Below are 20,741 nucleotides of genomic sequence, written 5' to 3'. Positions count from 1 at the left end.
CTTTTGTTTACCATTTTGAGTCCATGAAACTTGTTGCTAGCGCTTAATCTTAACTCTATCATTATTATGTGCCCTCGTTTTCTCATTGAATTGGGAAGCGTGCCTTGACTATGTGTCTAACAAGAAATGTCAAACTTCTGTAGCTAGGACAAAATGCCAAACCAAAAATCTTTTTGGACCAGGAGTTTGTCACAAGAGCAATATTTCAGATCTTAAAGTTCTTGATATTTAAGTAGCACTAGGGACATGCTATGTTTTTGTTTCCTTGTTGGCTATTTAACTGGAAATTAAAACTCCTTATGTAGAATCTCGTACCATAGAACTGTTCCAGCCATGGCACAATATTCTAGTTCTAGCTTCTAACTCCCCAAGATAGATGGGAAAAACACCATCTCTCATTCATGGGAACAACAACCAAACAGAAGCGTTGTTTCCAACTTCTTAATAAAAAAAGACAATTAATGGTTGTATTTGAAAGGCAAATGATTAATATGGCAGGCATGTAGGAATACCTATAAATCTAGATACAATTTTTAAAGAGTAGCTGTTTATTCATGATCTTGTAAAGGCTAAAGAAGAAAGATTTGAATATATTAAGAGATTGAAACTTCCAACACTGAATAATTAAATTTCCTTCCAAAGTGGCCATTTAAGCAACAAAATTATCCATGATACTGTTATAGACATTTTTGTGCCTTGCATCACTGAGCATGAAATGTCAATAATCAAGGGATCCAAAGTCCCTAAACATGTTGTTCCTACCCCTAGAGGAACAAGGCCAAGTAACCACAGCAATCCAAATAAGTTCTCCACTGAAAATTACTCAAAAACAAGGCAATTCTGGATCATGTCAACTGCTACACTGGCTACCTGCACTGAATGTCAACTGCTACACTGGCTACCTGCACTGAATGTCAACTCCAACACTAGCTACCTGCGCTGAACGAGTTTGGACATGTGGCAGACTCATTCCTCAAGGTGTCAGAGCCCAGGAAGCTTCCAAAATGACACTTGGATCAAGGAATTCGACTGGTGATGAGTAAGAGGGTCTAGATCTCCAAGTGGAAGCAAGAACCTCCAAGTGGACTCAAGAACTGAAGTGGGAGAGGACACTAGTCAGCTCTCAAGCTGACTCATCCTTTCTCCAAAATCCTATATATAGATCTCTCTCATGAGGTCTAGGGAGGCTGGAATCTTGTGAATGTAAGGAAGTGCTGTTGGTTTGAGTATAGAACTATTGGGTGATTTGCTTGAAGGAGGTGAAGAGGAGATTTCTTTCTGCTGGGAGGTGATGCTGGATTGGGCCTTTTATGGTTGTATCACTTCCTGAACTTTACTTCTTCCATTAATAAAGCATTTGAGGTTCTTCTATATGCATGTGTCTCAATGGTGTATTGCTATACTTGTGTATTTGATTTATTCTAATCCTTGAATCAATTATGAATGTATGCTTCTTGTAGTTTCCCTCTCTTGCCATTTTGCAGGATCTTGGTGTAGCTGGGCCAGTGAAAGAGCAAGGAACTGGGAACAAGCAGCAAAGAGAGAAGATTGGATCAATCATTAGCGGAAGACAACGGTTAGTGGATCTCTTTCTCCCCTCTCTTACATCTCATAAAGAAGTAATCTCGAATAGCTTTACTTTGATTGTTGCTGAGGTACTATCACCCTTAGAGTGGGATAGGGTCATTCCGTATTGGATACTTTTCCCAACAACAAATTGGTGACTCCACTGGGGATCGTATCTTGTTGGTTGTTTGTGTTTTTTGCTATTCATTTCATAAACACAGGGAGTACCGAATCGAACTGCATTTGGATCTTTCAAATGCAAAGTAGAGGGCAGCTACTCTAGCTCAGTTTCTGGGCAAGTTTATGATTTGAAGAGCTGATCCACAAGGACTCTAAATAGCTCTTAGTGATAGCTTTTCATCCTCCTTTTCATCCCTTAGTGTGTACTTGACTGATAGCTTCTGATTTGGCCAAAAACTGTGAATTTTTGAGCAATCTGTGACCCGGAAACCAAGAGAAACGAAAGTTTCGTTCTTCAGTGCAGGCTGTGTGAAGGCAGTCTGCATTTCAGCGTAGTTCCCGAAGGGGCTACCTGCGCTGAATGTCAAACTGACAGTGTACCACCTGCGCTGAACCAGTCTTGCCTTGTGCTACTGGGGTTCCCTGCTGTTTCTTGCCCTGTTTTCACCCTTGTTTTTGCAGCCTGTTACCAGTCAATGTACCTATCTGAAACCAACTTTCCTTGCCACTATTCCGCCTCGGTTGTATAAAGAAACTGTGTTTGTTCTTTGTGTATTTCTTGTATCATTTACAGTTTCCCATAACGAAAGTGAACTAGTCTTGCTGTGGCCTCTTAGATCTAGACCTGTGATTAAGTGTCGTTTTGATCTTAAGAGTTAGTTTATTTGCTGTTCATAGCTGATTGAGCTTTTGCTTTCGTCATATGGTTTGAATTTATATATTTCTAGTGTCGAAACAAGTAAATCTTAAGGTGTCTTTTGATTTTGGACAAGCTTGTTTGCTTTCACTTGAAATTGAATTCAAAGTTATACAACAACTTTCTTTTTGTATCACACCAACATTAAGAAAGAGAAAAGAAATACTTGCATTGTGCATGTGCATTATGACAGTTTGCATGTTGATTTAGGAAAAAGTGCATTAGTGTGTGCTCTATGATTTGTGTGAAAAGATGTTGTCTTTCTTTTCCCTCAGTAGTTAAGATTTTCAAAGTTGAAAGATTGAAAAGCTTGCTTATCATCTTAGACTGCATTTAGGAGTGTTACTATACATCTCGTGGTGATCCATAAAGGCAAACTGCTAAACAAGATCAACCTTAAAATAAATTGAATTTACATAACAACGCATTGAAACATAACGCAAACACATAGAGGTCTAAGCTAGAGACGTGTTCCGGCGTCGTTAAACGTGATATCTTAGCGTTGAGTGGTTGGGTGATTCCTCCACGGTGAAGCGATAAGTATCAATACGGACTTGTGCTCCCACGTACCGTCGCGTATATATTGGGAGACCCCTATAGGAACAAAGCCTTTATCCATAGGAAGCCGTGTCGGCCGCCCTACTGATCGCAATGCAGTGAACACAGCATTCACGAAGATCGACCACTCGTACCGTAAAACGTATTCTGTGGTTTTGCGAAAAGTTTGGCACACCCTCTGCCTAGATCTCCAGAGCAGTTTCTTTTGGCCTTTTTCAAACTCTATAACTGAAAAAGTCCATCCGAGCATTTGTCACTTCGGGCTCGTTAAAACATCGAAGGAGACTAGAGTCATCTTTAGCTTTTTCTCGACTCTTTAAAAGTGAAAAAGCAAGTTGTGTCTAAAGCGTCGTTATAAAATTTATTTTAAGCGGAATAATCATCACCTTTCCCTCATTGATCTTCGAAGTTAGTCTATCACCAGTGAAGTTCCTGTAGAATCGCTAGGCAATCTATTGGATAGACTCAATATGTCTGAACAACCGTCGACGTCTAGGACTGTGTCGTCCGACACAACAGTGGCAGAGCCTCCTGCCGCTACTCCAACGATGTTCGCTGGTATACCATCTGTCCCCGCAAATTGTCCTCAACAACAAGTCGGAGTCCCATCAGGGACGATGACATGGTTAGTTCCTATTTCTTCATCCGGATTATCATCTGGTATTTCTTATGTTGAAACTCAACAAATTGATCCAATGTGTCTTCAAAGGCCAATTTACCCTTTAAGTACTGGATTTCCACCGTATGGAGGGCAGTATGCTCTTTCATTGTTCCCTCCTAGAGAACAACCATATGGGAGTTTACAACAAAGTTCAGGTCAAACTGGAATTACATCCAGTGGTTGGGTACCAATACTGCCTCGACAACCAGGGGTTGTATATTCAATGCAACCAGTACACCCTGTGTCGGATATTCCCACCATACCTGCTATGGTGAATGCGTCGCTAGTACAAGCGCTACCTGTTGTATGTCAACCCCAAGTTTCTCAGGTTGCAGTACGACATCCTCTTGTCTCAACGACTCAATCACAATCTCAGGGTAGTGCCTCCTTATCTGGAGCGACTCAGGCTCAAACAAGTACTGTGACTCCTCATCATGGTCAATCATCCAGTATTGGTCAACAGCAAATGGTCCAACAACCAGAGCTGGTTCAATCTCAACAACCGCCATTCCAACAATCATATCAAGGACCTGAGCAACAAGTCTTTGTAAGTAATGGGAAACCATGCTATAATGGTTATACCCATCAACCTTGTCAAAGTTGCCAGCATTATGCTGGTCTGCAAAGACCCATTGCTCAGGCGATACCATCTTATCCTGGATATGCTTCGCCTAACCTGAACCAACAGTTGCCCTTTGTAGCAACTCTAGAATTACCAGATCTAAACCGACTGACGAATGATCCAATTGCTTATGCCCCTTGGTGGCCAGCGATTCCGCATAAACTTCCGTCAGATATTCCTAAATTTAATGGAAATCTGGGTGAAGATCCGTCGAATCATGTGATGACATTCCATCTATGGTGTTCATCGAACAACCTGAATGATGATTCGATAAGACTTCGCCTCTTTCAGAGGACGTTAACGGGTCCAACGGCAAAATGGTACATTGAATTGCCTAGAGCTTCGTTCGACAACTTCAGTACCTTAGCCACAACCTTTTTAACCCATTTTCAATTACCGATAAGGTATGAAACGGGAACAGAACTCCTTACCAACTTCAAACAGACGACTGCCACCCACATATCTGATCATATACATGAGTGGCGACGTCGTCGTAGGATGGTAAAAACGTACGTTCCCGATCAACTATTAGCTGAATGGTTTATCAAGTCATTACTTCCTGCCATCACGGAAGATGTGGTAAAGGGGGGGTCGTAACAGAAGAGCAGGTTATCGCTCGTGCACAATATCTGGACTTGGTCTATACTCAGTCCGGCACGCTCTACGACAAAATACCTGACGCCCCTAGACCGGAATTCTCAATTCCTCCTCCTCCTAAATCAAACAATGACTCTCACGCCGACGATGGCGTGATTGGCAAGCACAAAATTTATAGTCAAAATGCAAATGAAGAACTTCTTGCCTCAGAAGTAAATTCCATGTCGACCGACAAGGGCAAACAACTGAAGCAACCAGGGGGCAAGAAGAAAAAGAAAGGGAGAAAAAGGAAACCCCCAACAGGGTGTCATATATGCGATGAGGATCATTGGACGAAAGATTGTCCACATATAGCTGAAGTTAAGAAACTCTTTAAGAGTTCAAAAACCCCAGCAGTATTGACTGATCCGTTTCCTAATCCAGGTCAAAATCTGGTTGCTAATCAAAATGCTTCCCGATCCCAAGTGCTTATGTTGTCTACCTCAAAGCAGAAAAATAATGCTTTGACGAGAAATAATGATTACAGGAATCCAAAGCTGTCGAACGACAAGGCTAATGAACAACCTAGTAGTTCGACAACAACTTTGACCGAAGTTGTGCCACCCATCGTCCCTGAGCCAATAATAAAGTCGCAAAAGGGAGCAGTATGCAAATCGACATTTAATCCTTGTGTGAAAATAGCACAGATAGAGGACCTGGCCCAATCGCCGTCCGTTATGTCGACACTTGAGGTACCGCAAAATTGCTTCTCCCAAGAACAAGCTTTATTATCAGCAATAGGTGGAATTGACCCAATGGATTCCAATCTTGTTGCCTTTGATCATAAAGGATATGACCCTCAGTTACCAGCTCAACTAGCTTTCCTTATTCAAGTGAAAGCCCTCAACAAAACTGTTCATCGAACAATTATTGATGAGGGGGCATCTACATGTCTTATGTCGATGAGTTGCTGGAAAGATTTAGGCTCACCACCCTTGTCGAAATCATCAACGACGTTAAAAGCATTTGATGGACGATCATACACTCCAGACGGGATTTTAAGTAACTTGCAAATTGAACTGGGGGGAAAAACAGTAGGAATTGATGTTGAAGTAATTGATGGAAACCTCAATTACAACATCCTACTGGGAAGGCCCTGGATCTATGCCATGGCCGCGGTTGTGTCAACCTACTTCAGGAAGATTGCATTTCCCTTCCAAGGAGGAATTACAATCGTCGACCAACAAACTTTTCTCCCCAACAGTTCGCAAGTTATGGGAAGCATTCCAAAGATCCATGGAAGCAATTATTCGCTCCAAAATATCGGAGTAGGTCTCCTAAAAGACCCTGCCTTAATGGGTACTTTTACCCTACCGCCTCCGAGTAATCTGGCGGAAATGGCCACAGTGGAATATGAAACCTTCTATATCTAATGGATTTGGACTTCGAGGATAGTTCCTATCTGTGTCAACCTCATTAAAAAATGAAACAAATCCCCTTTCTCAAAGGTAAACCTTCATTCCAACCACCGAGTTGAATGCAATGAAGCTTGGGGGGCATGCACCTCGATTTGTGTTATTATGCTGGGGGCATGCAAACTTATCTCTGAGCAGTTTTAGTACATAGTTCATGCCCGTTAAAAAATAAACATAAGATTGAGCATTCAAGCTCATTAAAAAATGAACATACCCCAGTAAATAATCTCTGTGATCGTAAATTTATTAGCCATAAAAAGCCTTGGTCGTGTTTTGCACCTGCCACCTCCATTTCATTTGGCCAATCGTTCACCTCCATATGATTGTTTACCCATTTTGAGGAACAGCTGCGAAGAGTGATTTCACCTAGCCATCCTTGTGACACTGCCGTGATTGGAAAATTCCAACCTGTACCTGGAATCTGCTGCTATCCCTGTTTATCACTCGTTCCTCAAAAAAACGAGTCTTCTTTGAGCTCTTTTCATCTGGCTCGTAAAATATGAAAAGTTTGCCGAGTTTTGGCCTTCCAGCTCGTTAAAGTGACCGGAAGAGTTATCCCTCCTCTAGATTTTAATCTTTTTGGACCTGAGGGATTATTACACAAAAAGGTCGAGCGCTTGTTTTATTCGGCTCGTTAAAGTTATCGAAAACTCATCCCTTCTGTATTGTTTTATACTTTTTCGAACTTAAGGGATTAGATGACGAAAAAGGAATTTTGGAGTTAACTTTCTGTACCTTTTCAGACTCTCTAAAAATGAAAAGGACCGAGTTTTCCTTGTCGTTAGACTCGTTAAAATGATTAAATAGCGACAAACTTGTCTTTAGACGAGAACGAGTTTCCCTATCGCTAGGCTCGTTAAAACATAGCGATGGGCTTGCCCGAAGGGCAGGTTATAGAACAAGCATATGTTATCCTCCTCAAGCTTGACAAAAATAAAGAGGTACTGGTCAGAAATGACTAGGGAAAAATTGGGAGAACCTCAAAGTTTTAATGGTAGCAAGTCGCTCTTGAACATGACACTTTTCCTCCGTACCACATCGGGTTGGGTTGTTTCATTCACCGGTCTCATCACCATGGTCTCACCAAACCATCCACATTTGGGGTAATGCTACCGATCCATCGCATCAGTGTCGTTATATGTTCAAGAGATGTCGTTCAAAAAGAGTCAACCGTGTCCCATCCACTGCCATACATTATCCTTCATCCATTCATGACCGCCACCCTGAATCATATTTCACAGATTGTTTTCACCTCCATTAAAATCATTAGCTCCGTTCCATGTCACTGATGTGGGATTCATTAAGGCCCTCCTTTGACGGATCGCTTCATGTCGACTTCAGCTCATTATCCAAGAAGTTGATCTAGGAACAACCCCCTCAGTACTTTGAAGCTTGCATGCCTCAATGGCAAGTTTCTCACTTCCGGCGACAGGTATACATCAATGACCTTCGACCAGAAGATTTTGCGTGGTGTTCGACACCAAGTCCTTTATTCACACCACGTGAATTGTACTGCAGTACCTTGAGGGTCATTATCATTATCGGTGATTCCTCTCGCGCTTGTTAACGGTTTACATCATTGACCGGTAATCAAGCGATGTCTTTCCATGTTCGTCTTCAGCGCAATTCTCACATGGATCGACTTGTACTTAGAGTGAAGATCGAACGAGTTTGAAGACCCCGGATCTAGTTTCATCCATCCGGGCTGCGATATATATTCAGGAAATATAAATACATTTGACATGTACACCATTGCAGCAGATGATCATCCTACTCAAAGGATGATAATTTCAGCAGAGAATTATCAGTCTACCATCAGACGATCGTTTGTTCTATGTACCAAAATGTAAAGCTGAGCATGGGAATGCCCGCCTCAGCTAGATCATGAAAGCAGAATGAATCATAATGTATTGTATTGTATTTTATTACAGGTCACCTCTCAGCGATTGAATGAACTTCGGAGCCTCCTGATAAAGCATTTCACCCGATAAACGACCTCATACTTTAGGGGGCAACTGTTATAGACATTTTTGTGCCTTGCATCACTGAGCATGAAATGTCAATAATCAAGGGATCCAAAGTCCCTAAACATGTTGTTCCTACCCCTAGAGGAACAAGGCCAAGTAACCACAGCAATCCAAATAAGTTCTCCACTGAAAATTACTCAAAAACAAGGCAATTCTGGATCATGTCAACTGCTACACTGGCTACCTGCACTGAATGTCAACTGCTACACTGGCTACCTGCACTGAATGTCAACTCCAACACTAGCTACCTGCGCTGAACGAGTTTGGACATGTGGCAGACTCATTCCTCAAGGTGTCAGAGCCCAGGAAGCTTCCAAAATGACACTTGGATCAAGGAATTCGACTGGTGATGAGTAAGAGGGTCTAGATCTCCAAGTGGAAGCAAGAACCTCCAAGTGGACTCAAGAACTGAAGAATAACTGAAGTGGGAGAGGACATTAGTCAGCTCTCAAGCTGACTCATCCTTTCTCCAAAACCCTATATATAGATCTCTCTCATGAGGTCTAGGGAGGCTGGAATCTTGTGAATGTAAGGAAGTGCTGTTGGTTTGAGTATAGAACTATTGGGTGATTTGCTTGAAGGAGGTGAAGAGGAGATTTCTTTCTGCTGGGAGGTGATGCTGGATTGGGCCTTTTATGGTTGTATCACTTCCTGAACTTTACTTCTTCCATTAATAAAGCATTTGAGGTTCTTCTATATGCATGTGTCTCAATGGTGTATTGCTATACTTGTGTATTTGATTTATTCTAATCCTTGAATCAATTATGAATGTATGCTTCTTGTAGTTTCCCTCTCTTGCCATTTTGCAGGATCTTGGTGTAGCTGGGCCAGTGAAAGAGCAAGGAACTGGGAACAAGCAGCAAAGAGAGAAGATTGGATCAGTCATTAGCGGAAGACAACGGTTAGTGGATCTCTTCCTCCCCTCTCTTACATCTCATAAAGAAGTAATCTCGAATAGCTTTACTTTGATTGTTGCTGAGGTACTATCGCCCTTAGAGTGGGATAGGGTCATTCCATATTGGATACTTTTCCCAACAACAGATACGTCACCCAAATGTAGAAGATTGATCCTGAGCTGAAAATTTCAAATCCAACAAGAAACATGGAAAATGGTTAAGAAAAGTTGTTGTCTTAGCCTATTTATTCCCAGGGCTATGTTGTACAAAGTTTGAATACAAGTTATAGCATAGGTCATATTAATGTGGAATCAAATCTTGAACCAGTGATATGCCGTGTAATTTTGCCGAGAGGTCCATCTTCACCTAAATCTATTAAGTATCAATTTGATTTTAAAAAAATTCTGAGATGCTATCTCAATCATTTCTAACCTTGGTCAATCTGGGAGATTAATAGATTTAGGATTACAGTGGATTTATGCTAACTAATTAGAGCTTGTATTTATAGGCATCACAAAGATAAAAATCACAAACAAAGGGGCTCACAAAACACGCATGCATCCCTAAGAAATGTTAGAACCGACGTGCCTAAAACATTATCTCAGGGACTTGCACCCAAAAGCCAGGCTTCTGAATTGGCTTACTAGAGTACTAAATTCTTTTGGTGCATGCAGTACTTCAAAAGCCACCATTGCTTTCCTGCTAATGTATGTTTTAGAGAATGCAATAGTAATAGTGACAATTAGCCAGGGGAGAAATGATAAGTACCAAAAAAATTGTTTTTGTCTGAGACGAATATTTCTCCGTTTAAGCTTGATGCTGACAATGAATAGGGCAATTGATTGAAATCCATAAAGGAAAAAAAAAACCAGCAGAGTGCTATATAATATATAGGCTGTGCAAGCCTGTGGATGTGGATTATTTACCAACATGTGCAAAGGGCTTAAATACAATTCACTAAAGCCCAGAATTCACCTGCTGTAATGTTACTTAATCATCCTCTTCTTCTGGCCTTTGTCCAAAACCTATGGGCCCAGGTTTGGCTAATTTAATCCGTGTGGGATTTTTCTCCTTCTTTCTCTTAACTTCCTCCTCCTTTACCCTTTTTTTTTCTCTCTCTCACGTTTCTCTGAAAAGTCCGTAATTGCGAGGTAGATCACCCTAGTCGTGAGAAAAGAGAGGGCAATGAAGGCAACAAGGAGGATAATGGAAATGAACTGGCTTTCAATAGTATCGGGTACAACTTCTATTGTTGTTTGAGACTGTGTTGGTTCGGTAATCTCATCCCCCAAACGCTGGAGACACCCTCCATAACAATTCAATCCAAATAGGAAATTTGATTTTCAGGGTTGGATTCAATCTAGCAGATTCTTCCCTCTTCGATGAAGAATTAGCTTTGGGATCTTTGCACAGTGCATTGGTTCGAATATGTCTGAGGACCAATTTGTTCCTGTTGTGGAGTTGAGATATTAGAAAGGGCAAAGTATGGTAGTTGTCTGTATGAGATTTTGTACTGATGAGTCTAGGGAATTGAGGAGGAGGAGTACTTATTTGCAGGATTGGCACAACCATTGCTGCGGATGTGGTCTCCAAGGTGTTGATGATAGATCACATGCTCAAACAGAGGAAATTTATGCAACATTGGAGAAACTTGTTGAACAGATGAAGATAACAGGGTATGTACCAGATACAAACTTTGACCTACATGACGCGTTAAACAGACCATCGACCCCACTATGGGATCTTCTTTGGATGTGTCGGGTTTAGGTTACGCATAATACTTTAATAATGGAATAATTGACGGTTATGACTGTAGATATTATATATCACATAAATTCTCATTTTCTGGAATACCCAAGGGCACTTAATATAGTGTAGGACGTTTGTATATATTTTTGAAAATAACAGGAAATATTAGGGCAATATAATTTTATATATTTCCACAATTTGAGAACTCTGGTGCAGTAATGTTTGCACAATCCACTTTACTGTTTTCTATCGTGCAACTGAATTCAGAATTTAATGATTGAGTACAGTCATATGGACATATGCAGAGCCCATAAGGTCCCAAAGAGTTTAAACTTGGCTTTGATACCATATGTGAGGCTCCCTCCTAGGGTCCTCTAACTAAAAACTAAATTTCTCTAATTTTAAACACAATAAGATGGGAAATAACTTATTTCTATCTAAACATTTATTTGATGATAATATACCATTAAAATTTATTTACCACAAATTAAATAAGTAAGAATTTCATTGCAACCATTTACATAAGTAATCAATAAATGGAGGAATACCTGTTCCAATAGCTTAGTTGAGATGCTCTTGAGCTCCTGACTCTGTTGGGATGCTCCTCTTGACTACCCGACTGAATTTGCCTCCCAGCCAACTAGGAAGTATTTCCTAGCCCAGGGAACCTCCACAGGTTCCCTAGCCCTCCGAGCCCAAGTCCAACTAGATGTAGTGTGTCCAAGTTTAACAAACACTCTCAAGATCCAAGTTTGATCCCTCTCCTCTTTCTCCACATCCCTCCTTCAGAATCAAAATCCTCCAAAACAAAACCAAAACCAAAACCAAAACCAAGACCAAGGATCCCTCCTCTCCTCATCATCCTTCCTCTTTTATGCCTCTTCCTCCCATCATTAATGTCATGACTACCCCCTCATCCTTTCATTTAGTATCCTTGACTTTTCTTACCATATCTTCTCCAAAGTAGATTTGAGAAGACATTTTGGGGATAAGATATGGATATTTAATTTGGAAAATAACATATCTTCTCCCAAGTAGATTTTGAGAAGACATTTTGGAGATAAGATATGGATATTTAATTTGGAAATTAATTGGAGAATACCATATCTTCTCCCAAGTAGATTTTGAGAAGACATTTTGGGATATGGATATTTAATTTGGAATAAATGGAAGGAGACCATACCCTATCCAGAATTAAATTTGAGAAGACAAGTTGGGAATTGAATAATAACAATAATAAAATTTATATCAGTAAATAAATTTACAGTTTCACAAATGTAGGTATGTACCAATATTTATTGATAATTATAAGTCAATATTTTCAGGTAATTTAAACACTAATAAAATTTGCATGATAAGATTAAGTACGACATTACAATAAACGACCACTTTTCAGTCGGTGACCAATAGTGGCTAATTTACAGTATATTATAACGCGACCAACCTTTAGTCGTATTTAGCTTAGTCATTAATTAGTTGTCTCAATTTTATTATCTAGTAGTAAATTTGGTCATTGAATTAGTCAGTAATTTCCACAATTAATGGCAAAATACACAACAAAATATACTACTATATGATCACCCGAGAAAACCAATTAATGACCAAAGAAATATGACCGAATTTTTGGTCGTGTTATAAGATACTGTAAATTAGCTACGAATAGTCATATATATGCAAATTTTAGTCATCATTTGAAACTAATTAATGACCAAAAAAATATGACTAAATTTCGGTCATGTTATAAGATACTTTCGCTGCTAATAGTCATATATATACAAAATTTAGTCGTCATTTGTAGTCACAATTTTATTATTTACAATAGTCATTTATCTTTTTTTGGTAGTTGCATATTCATTATATAAACGACTAATTTAGTAGTTTATATTCATTTCATTTATTTTCATTAATAATCATTATAAACGACTAATTTAGTCATTGTTTATTCATTTTATTTGTGTTCATCATTAATCAATATAGACTACTAATTTAGTAGTTCTAGATTGATTTTATATGTTCATTATTAATCAACATAAATTAAATAGTACGATTTTATGACTAAATTTAAAAAAAATGTCATACAATGTGCATGTTCATCAAATATGAAAACACAAAATTACATATCTTAATTACAATACTAAATAATATCAAGTACAACTATAAATAATTTCAACTACATAAATTATATTATATGAAATATCAAAGCATTACAATATGAGTTTCCAGCTTAATATTGGTTGGACTACAATTTACACATGAAATATTGTTTCATCACTTCAAAACATTAGCATTGTGTTACCAAGGCATTGCAGGTGAATTCACCAACTCTAAAGACTTGACCATGAGTCTATCTGTGTGTGTCTCATGTGGGATATTGGCTTTAAGGGTATCACTAGATTTGATTTCTTTTTCTCTCTCTCTCTCTTCATTTGTCGCTCCAGTGTTATTGTTCTCATCTTTCTTCAATTCCTGCTTTTTACCATCAATACTCATGAGTTCCTCTTCTGAAAATGAAAGAAGATACAATGAAAATTATAAAACATGAAAGACAATGAACTCTGAAATATAAACTAAAGTAGCCTATAAATGATTTATATGACATATACCTCAACATCAACAACGTCAATGCCATTGTTCTCCAAAAAAGAAAGAAACTCGAACAAGTTTTCTTCAGTTGGGCGATAGTGGTCAGTATGTGGCCAAATGACCTGTATAAACAAAGGAAAAAAACATCAATGTGTATCAATTCAAACATGAAATACGAAACCACCATGAACACAAAATATTACCCTCAATGTACTTCTTTTTTGTCTTAGTTTATAATGATGCACATGCATGATAGAAACCATCTATGTGAAGTTAAGTAATGGTTCTTTCGGTTAAACAATGTGAAAACAAGGAGCAGTGAAGGATGTATATCATTATATGTTGAGAGATGGACTTGGATTATTAAAATAGGACTTGGGCCAATGAGCTATTATATGTGGATGCAATCTGTATACTTCTCTGTTGCAAGCATGTAGAGACAGAAAAGCAGTGAATCAAGTCCATGACCACATGCACAAACATGAATTTAACTAGAATATCAATTTCGATACCAATTTTGTAAGAAAGTATGCCACTTGAAGTAGTATGGAGAACACATGCCTATTGTTTCATAAAGTGGACAAACCATGTATGTTATTATGGAATGTGATGGTAAAAGTCTACATCTCAAGTGGTTTATACAAGGAAGCTCTCACATTCTATTTCCGAATGCATTGTACAGGCAGATAGCTAGATAATTTTACATTTCTCTTTGTATTCAAGACATGTAGTAAGCTCCATGTTCTTCTAGAGGGGAAGAAGATTCACACCCATGTGGTCAAACATGGTTGAGTCAAATACATCAATGGATAATTCACCTGTTATAATGTATGCCAAATATGGGAATTTGGAGTTTGCACGTCAATTGTGTGACCAATGGCATGAATGAGATGTCATCTCATGGGGTACCATGATTTTTTCTTATGCTCAGAGTGAATATGTCAACGAGGCCTTGAGGCCAGAAAGAGTGAGCCATGATGTTGTTGTCATGGTTAGCGTGTTGCTAGTGTGTGCACACTTAGGGGTTTTGCAAGATGATTAATGGATTTATGCCTACATGATTAGGATTAAACTCAATCAAAACATTATCCCCAAGCTTGTGATTATGTATGCCATGTGCAATAGCATGGAGAATGCACGTAACTTTTTTGACAACATTAGTATTAGAAATGTTTTCTTATGGAATGAAACAATTAAATGCCATGTGGCAAGTGGTCTTTATGAGGATGTGACCTTTCCATATTACCAAATGTATGGAGTGTGTGTACAACCAAATATAATCATTTTTTCCTCTGCTCTTTAGGCATGTGTCAACTTGTCTGTTCTAAGAGAAAGGGAGAATATCTAAGCCCATTTTGTCAAAATTGGATTTGAGTTTGATGTCTTTGTTCTGGAAATGTATGCAAAGTGTGGAAATTATGCAGATGCACACCAATTCTTTAACAAAATGCCTAAAGGGATATTATCTCAATGAGCAACATGATCTCAGCATACATGTAGAATGGACATGCTAGTGAGGCATTGACATTTTTTAATTAGTTTAAATTGATAGATATGAAACCTAACCGAGTGATCAACTTGGGTGTTCGCCATGGATGTGTGTATCTAGCAACCCTTCAACATGGTAAGTCTAATCATGATTTTATTCTCAAAAATGGAATTGAATTGGATGTTTCTCTAGATATTACCGACATATCCATATATTGCAAGTGTGGAAGCATAGATATAGCTCACTAGATGTTTGACAATATGTCTGAAAAAGATTTGGTTTCATGGAACATGATGATTGATGGGTATGGAATCATGGTTGTGGTGAGGATGCCTTTGTTGTTTCCACCAAATGCAATAGATGGGAGTTAAACCATATCATATCAATTTTACTTGCCTTTTGTATGCATGTAGTCATGCAGGCTTAGTGGAATTGAGTTGGAAATGATTTTGTTGCTTTAGTCAAGATTATGGCATTACCCATAGGATGGAACAATATGCATGCATGGTTGACATTCTTGGTTGTGCTCAACATCTTTATAAGGATCAAAATTTTATAAGGATGATGCCAATAAAACCTAATTCTACCATATGGAATGCCTTACTTGGTGCCTACAACATTCATTGCAATGTGGAGCTAGGAGAATGGGCATCAGAATGGAGTTTTGAGTTAGGCTCCAAAAATGTAGGAAACTATGTATTGGTATGAAACCTCTCTGTTGCAGTTGGAAGATGGGTTGATGTAGTCAAAGTGAGAACAATATTAAACCACAGGGGGTTAAAAAAAATTCCAGGGTGCAGTTGGATTGAGATCAATAAGAGGGTCCATGCATTTGTTGAAGCAACTAGATCACACCCACAGTCACAAAAAATATACATGGTTTTAGAGAGCTTGGCCCAACTAATGAATGGTGAAGGTAATATAATGGACAAGAAATTTATGTTGCATTACAATGATGAAGGAATGTGACAAGAAGCATACATTTTGAAACCAAAGTCAGAATTTTGTCGTTTCTTTTGGGTTTATTAGCTACAGGTCATCTATTCACATAACCAAAAGGCTTTGAATTTGATATTTGTAGCGATTGTCATTGTGCCACCAAGTTTGTATTCAGGATTGTTTGAGGAGTCATTATATGATTATTTTGAGGGATGTAACAATTTTCACTATTTTAAGAATACAATATGTTATTGTGGAAAATTTTGGTGAAGGCTTAGTAATATGTCCAAAATCATCAAATTAAAGACTAAAATCATCAAATTAAATTCAGAGGAAAAAGAGTTGTCTTCAATTTTATCACCTTAAAGCTTGAGATCTCGAAGCATGAAGAGGCATCACACATAGCTAGGAACAATTTTGAGTGTAAACCACATGGCATCTCAAACCTCTCATTCTTAGTTGCCACCTCAATTCATCTACTTTGGGAGCCTGGCAAAACAATACCCAAGTAAAATGTTAACAAGCTAACAAGACTAGTTAACATTCAATGATAGTCTTGAATCATGTTTTTATCCTACTAATAGTTGTCATGGATCCCTAATATCTAGCATAAATAAATCTAGTTCATGTACTCCATTCTAATTGTTTACAATAGGATATTAATGTCATCAAATTGGAACCAGTAAAGAAGTGCCTAAATCAACAACCAATGTTTTTTTGGATTTTCAGGATGTTGAATCCCACTCATAGAACATGCACCAGTCACTGAAAATGACATCTAGAATTGAAACTTACAGTGGATATGTTCTTGACTTGATAGGTCAAGCAATGGAAGTTAGATGCTTCAAGATCTTCCACTAGGAACCGAGAATTCTCTGGACCTCTCAATTTTTTCATGCTTTTCCTCAGTCCTTCTGCACCCCAGCGTTAATCAATATGAGAATCATAGTCTGGATCTGGATATATGGGTGAATATGAATTGTAACCAGTTGTATATAAAAGTTGACTCCCACTGCTGCAAATTAGAGCATCAAATGCAAACACTTTGATTCCAATAGAATGAAACATATAAATTGTTTCTGAAACTGTTAATGCAGTAGATAAAATGAATCTAGGAGATGAAAAGTTGCCAGCATAATGAACTGCATTCATAATCTCTTGGATGATAATAGCTTTTCTACTAACAAGGGGTTCTCCAAAATCATAATACCAATCCACTGCAATCACAAATAGACACTTTCTTGTCCTGAGAAGTAGTTTCCTTGAAGAAAATGTTAGGTCCCTATAATACTAATGTATTCCCCCATTATTATTGTCATTGTAGCCCTTATTGTTATTGTTGTGCCCATGTTATTCCCATATTATTATTATTGTGCCCCATAGAAGCCCACTATTGTTATTTTTGTGCCCTTACATTATTATTGTTATGTCGACTCTGATTATATTGTGACCCCTTAGACTCCTATATATAGAAAGGAGGTTTTGTCAATTGTATCATCGAAGAATTATTCATTTGTGTAATTTAAAGGAGGTTTCCCCCTCCAAGAGGTTTAATTTGAAGTCGCCGATCTATATTTTCTATCTTTTTGTGAGCTGGTTGCATAACATTTGGTATCAGAGCTTTGGATTCTAGGGTTAAGCTGCTTCAAACAGGTCCTCGTGGAATTTTCGCTATAACTTTTTTTCTACGAAGCTTAAGAAGTTAAAAAAAAACCCGTTTGAGAAGAAATCTTTATTAATGTTGTGTCTGAATTTCAAATCTTTTCTCACTATATTTTCGGAGAAATGATCCAAGGAAGTTAGGTTTTTTGCAGACTCCCGAATTCCATCTCAAACAAGTGACCTTGGGAAAATCGTCATAACTTTCTCTCTGAGTATCAGATTCAAATTTTGTAAAAATTTACAGAAATAGGATGAGATTTAGTTTTTTGGGTATCGTTTTCAGGTCCGAAGGTCGAAACAGTGACACGTGGCACTTCGTACAAGTTCGCTCTATTGAACCAGTCTATAATCAGGTCATTGTGGGAGATTGGGCATAACACTTTCTTGGAGAATCCAATATTGATCAGACTTGTGGGGTTGGAAATAGAACTTAGAGGGTTACCACACGACGAAATTTTAGACCTTGGAGATCCGCCATTATAGAGATACAACATATTGAATATCGAGCTCCTACAAAGAAAACAAAGTGTGTATTTTTTTAAAATTTGCATAAGTTTTGTTTGAAAAAATATTTTGAAGTGATTCAAAGGGCATAGTGAAACATAATACTCATTAATTGATGCCCCGAAGAAAGAAAATGGAAACACCTAGTAAGCAACCCAAAAGTTCTACTATGACGCATAAAGAATAAGAAGAAATGCAACATGATATATCAAAATTACGAGACCAAGTGCAACATTTTTTGCTCTCACAAAGAGTAACCAAAATTGAAATATAAGCTAAGATGGATGGTTTGAAGAATATTAAAATTAGACATGGAAGGATTGAAGAAAGGCATAAAAAATAATAGGGATGACATGAAAGCTAATATGGTTGACATGAAAGAGAATATGGAAGATTTTAAGAATGGTTTAAAAGTAGACATGAAAGGTTTCAAGGAAGGTTTGACAAGGTTGCTACAAGAAATGCTTCCTAATGGTGAAAAGGTGTTAGATAAAACTCATGACAAGAACAAAATAAATGTTAATCATGATTTCATAGACTCCAACATTGGATCGAAGACCCACCATGTTCCAAAGAGATCGAATGAGGAAGTTTGATGGCAAGGATCCTGTAACATGGATACTACAGATGGAGCAATATTTCGATCTCCATAATGTGAAAAACACACAAAAGGTACGCATTGCAACTTTATATTTGGAACCTAATCAGTTTGTATGGTATCGATGGCTTTTCTCTCGTAAAAAAGTTGTCACTTAGTTAATTTTTATGGAGGAAATGATGGCACATTATGAGGATACAAATATCAACACCTTCTTTAGTCAATTGATAAATTTCAAACAAAAGGGTTCAATGGTGGAGCAAATTGAGGACTTCCAAAAATTGAATATAAGGTAAATGATATTCCTGAGGAGCATAGTATTGATGTGTTCATAGGGACCTTAAATGATAATATCCAACATGAGGTTCACCTTTGGGAACCTGATTCATTGGAAAAGGCATTCAGGTTGGCAAGAAAAATTGAAAGAAAAATTAAGGCAACAAGGAAGCCTACCACTCACAACTATAAATATGGAAGTGTTGCTGCCCCTAGCCTTCCACAACCTACAAGGTTTAAACCACAACAATTGGAAGAAAAAGGAGAAAAAGGGCTTTGTTATAGTTGTGATAGCAAATACACTAATGGTCATAAGTGTGTTGAGAAGAAATTATTTTACATAGATTGTGAAGAGGAGGAAGAAAAGGAACAAGAAACGTCAAAAGAAGAGGACATACACCAGGAACCAATCCTACAGAAAGAAGAAATGAATCTGACCATATCTTGTAATGCATTGGCAAGAATTACCACTCCTCAAACTCTCAAGATAGAATGACATATCAAGAAGAAAAAGGTAATAGTGTTGATTGATTCAGGTAGTACCCATAATTTTATTCATTGTAAGATATCCAAGGAATTGAATTTCTTCCTATATCTAGCACCAGAGTGTCAAGTGATGGTTGCAAATGGAGGAACCATAAATTGCTCTGGAAAGTGCCATAATATCAAGTTATCCATGCGATAATATATATTGAATAATCCAATGCTTTCCATTCCAATTGGTGGTGCTGATGTTGTACTAGGAGTCCAATGGCTACAATCTTTGGGTACAATAACTTTTAATTTTCAAGAACTTTTCTTGAATTTTTTTTGGGAAGGAAAGGAAGTTGAGTTAAGAGGTATCGCAGGGAAACTGGGAAAGATAATCAACTCTAATGACATGACAAAGCTTCTAAAGAAAGAACAACAGGGCATAATTGCACAATTATGTTAACTAGAGGTTCCCACATCGAAATCATCTATTTCTCTAGATCTCCAAAAAGTCTTGGACAATCATTACAATGTATTTGAGACTCCCAAAGGCCTCCCACCTATTCGTGATCATGACCATGCTATTCATTTGATTCCAGGAAGTGTTCCTCCGAACATCAGGCCTTACAAATATCCCTATGCCCAAAAGAGTGAAATTGAACGTATGGTTGCATAAATGCTAGAGGCTGGTATAATTCAACCTTGTCAAAGTTCTTTCTCTGCTCCAGTAGTATTAGTGCACAAGAAGGATGGATCATGGTGCATGTGTCCGAATTATACGGAGCTCAACAAGCTCACTATTAAAGATAAATTTCCCATTGCAGTCATTGACAAATTATTGGATGAATTACATGGAGAAATTTACTTCACCAAGTTGGATCTTCGTTAAGGATATCATCAAATCAGAATGAAGACTGAAGACATTAGGAAAAGAACATTTAGAGCTCATGAGGGTCAATATGAATTCTTGGTCATTCCTTTTGTCCTTACCAACGCACCTTCTACATTTCAAGGTTTGATGAATTCCATTTTCAAACCCTTCCTTAGAAAATTTGTGTTAGTATTTTTTGATGTTATAATAATCTACAACAAGTCTTGGAAGTATCATATTCATTATGTTGACAGGGTGCTCAAACTATTGGAGGAGAAGTAATTATATGAAAAAACCTCCAAATGTTTCTTTGGAGTACAAGAGGTGGAATATCTGGGTCA

General features: G+C 38.0%; 2 pseudogenes; both read right to left on the bottom strand.

Annotated features, from left to right (window-relative positions):
* Nucleotides 1-10,248: 10,248 nt before the first annotated feature.
* On the bottom strand, nt 10,249-10,830 carry LOC149242302 (uncharacterized; annotated as a pseudogene).
* Nucleotides 10,831-16,375: 5,545 nt separating this feature from the next.
* LOC149242301 (putative sucrose-phosphate synthase 3) overlaps nt 16,376-20,741 on the bottom strand; it is a 62,358-nt pseudogene continuing 57,992 nt past the window's right edge.

Source organism: Pinus tabuliformis, chromosome 8 (assembly GCF_031772625.1).
Source record: "Pinus tabuliformis cultivar Carrire ecotype Pingquan chromosome 8, CPIR1, whole genome shotgun sequence".
Lineage (NCBI taxonomy): Eukaryota > Viridiplantae > Streptophyta > Pinopsida > Pinales > Pinaceae > Pinus > Pinus tabuliformis.
Note: the sequence above shows the minus strand (reverse complement) of the source record. Positions and strands in the feature narration are given on the sequence as shown.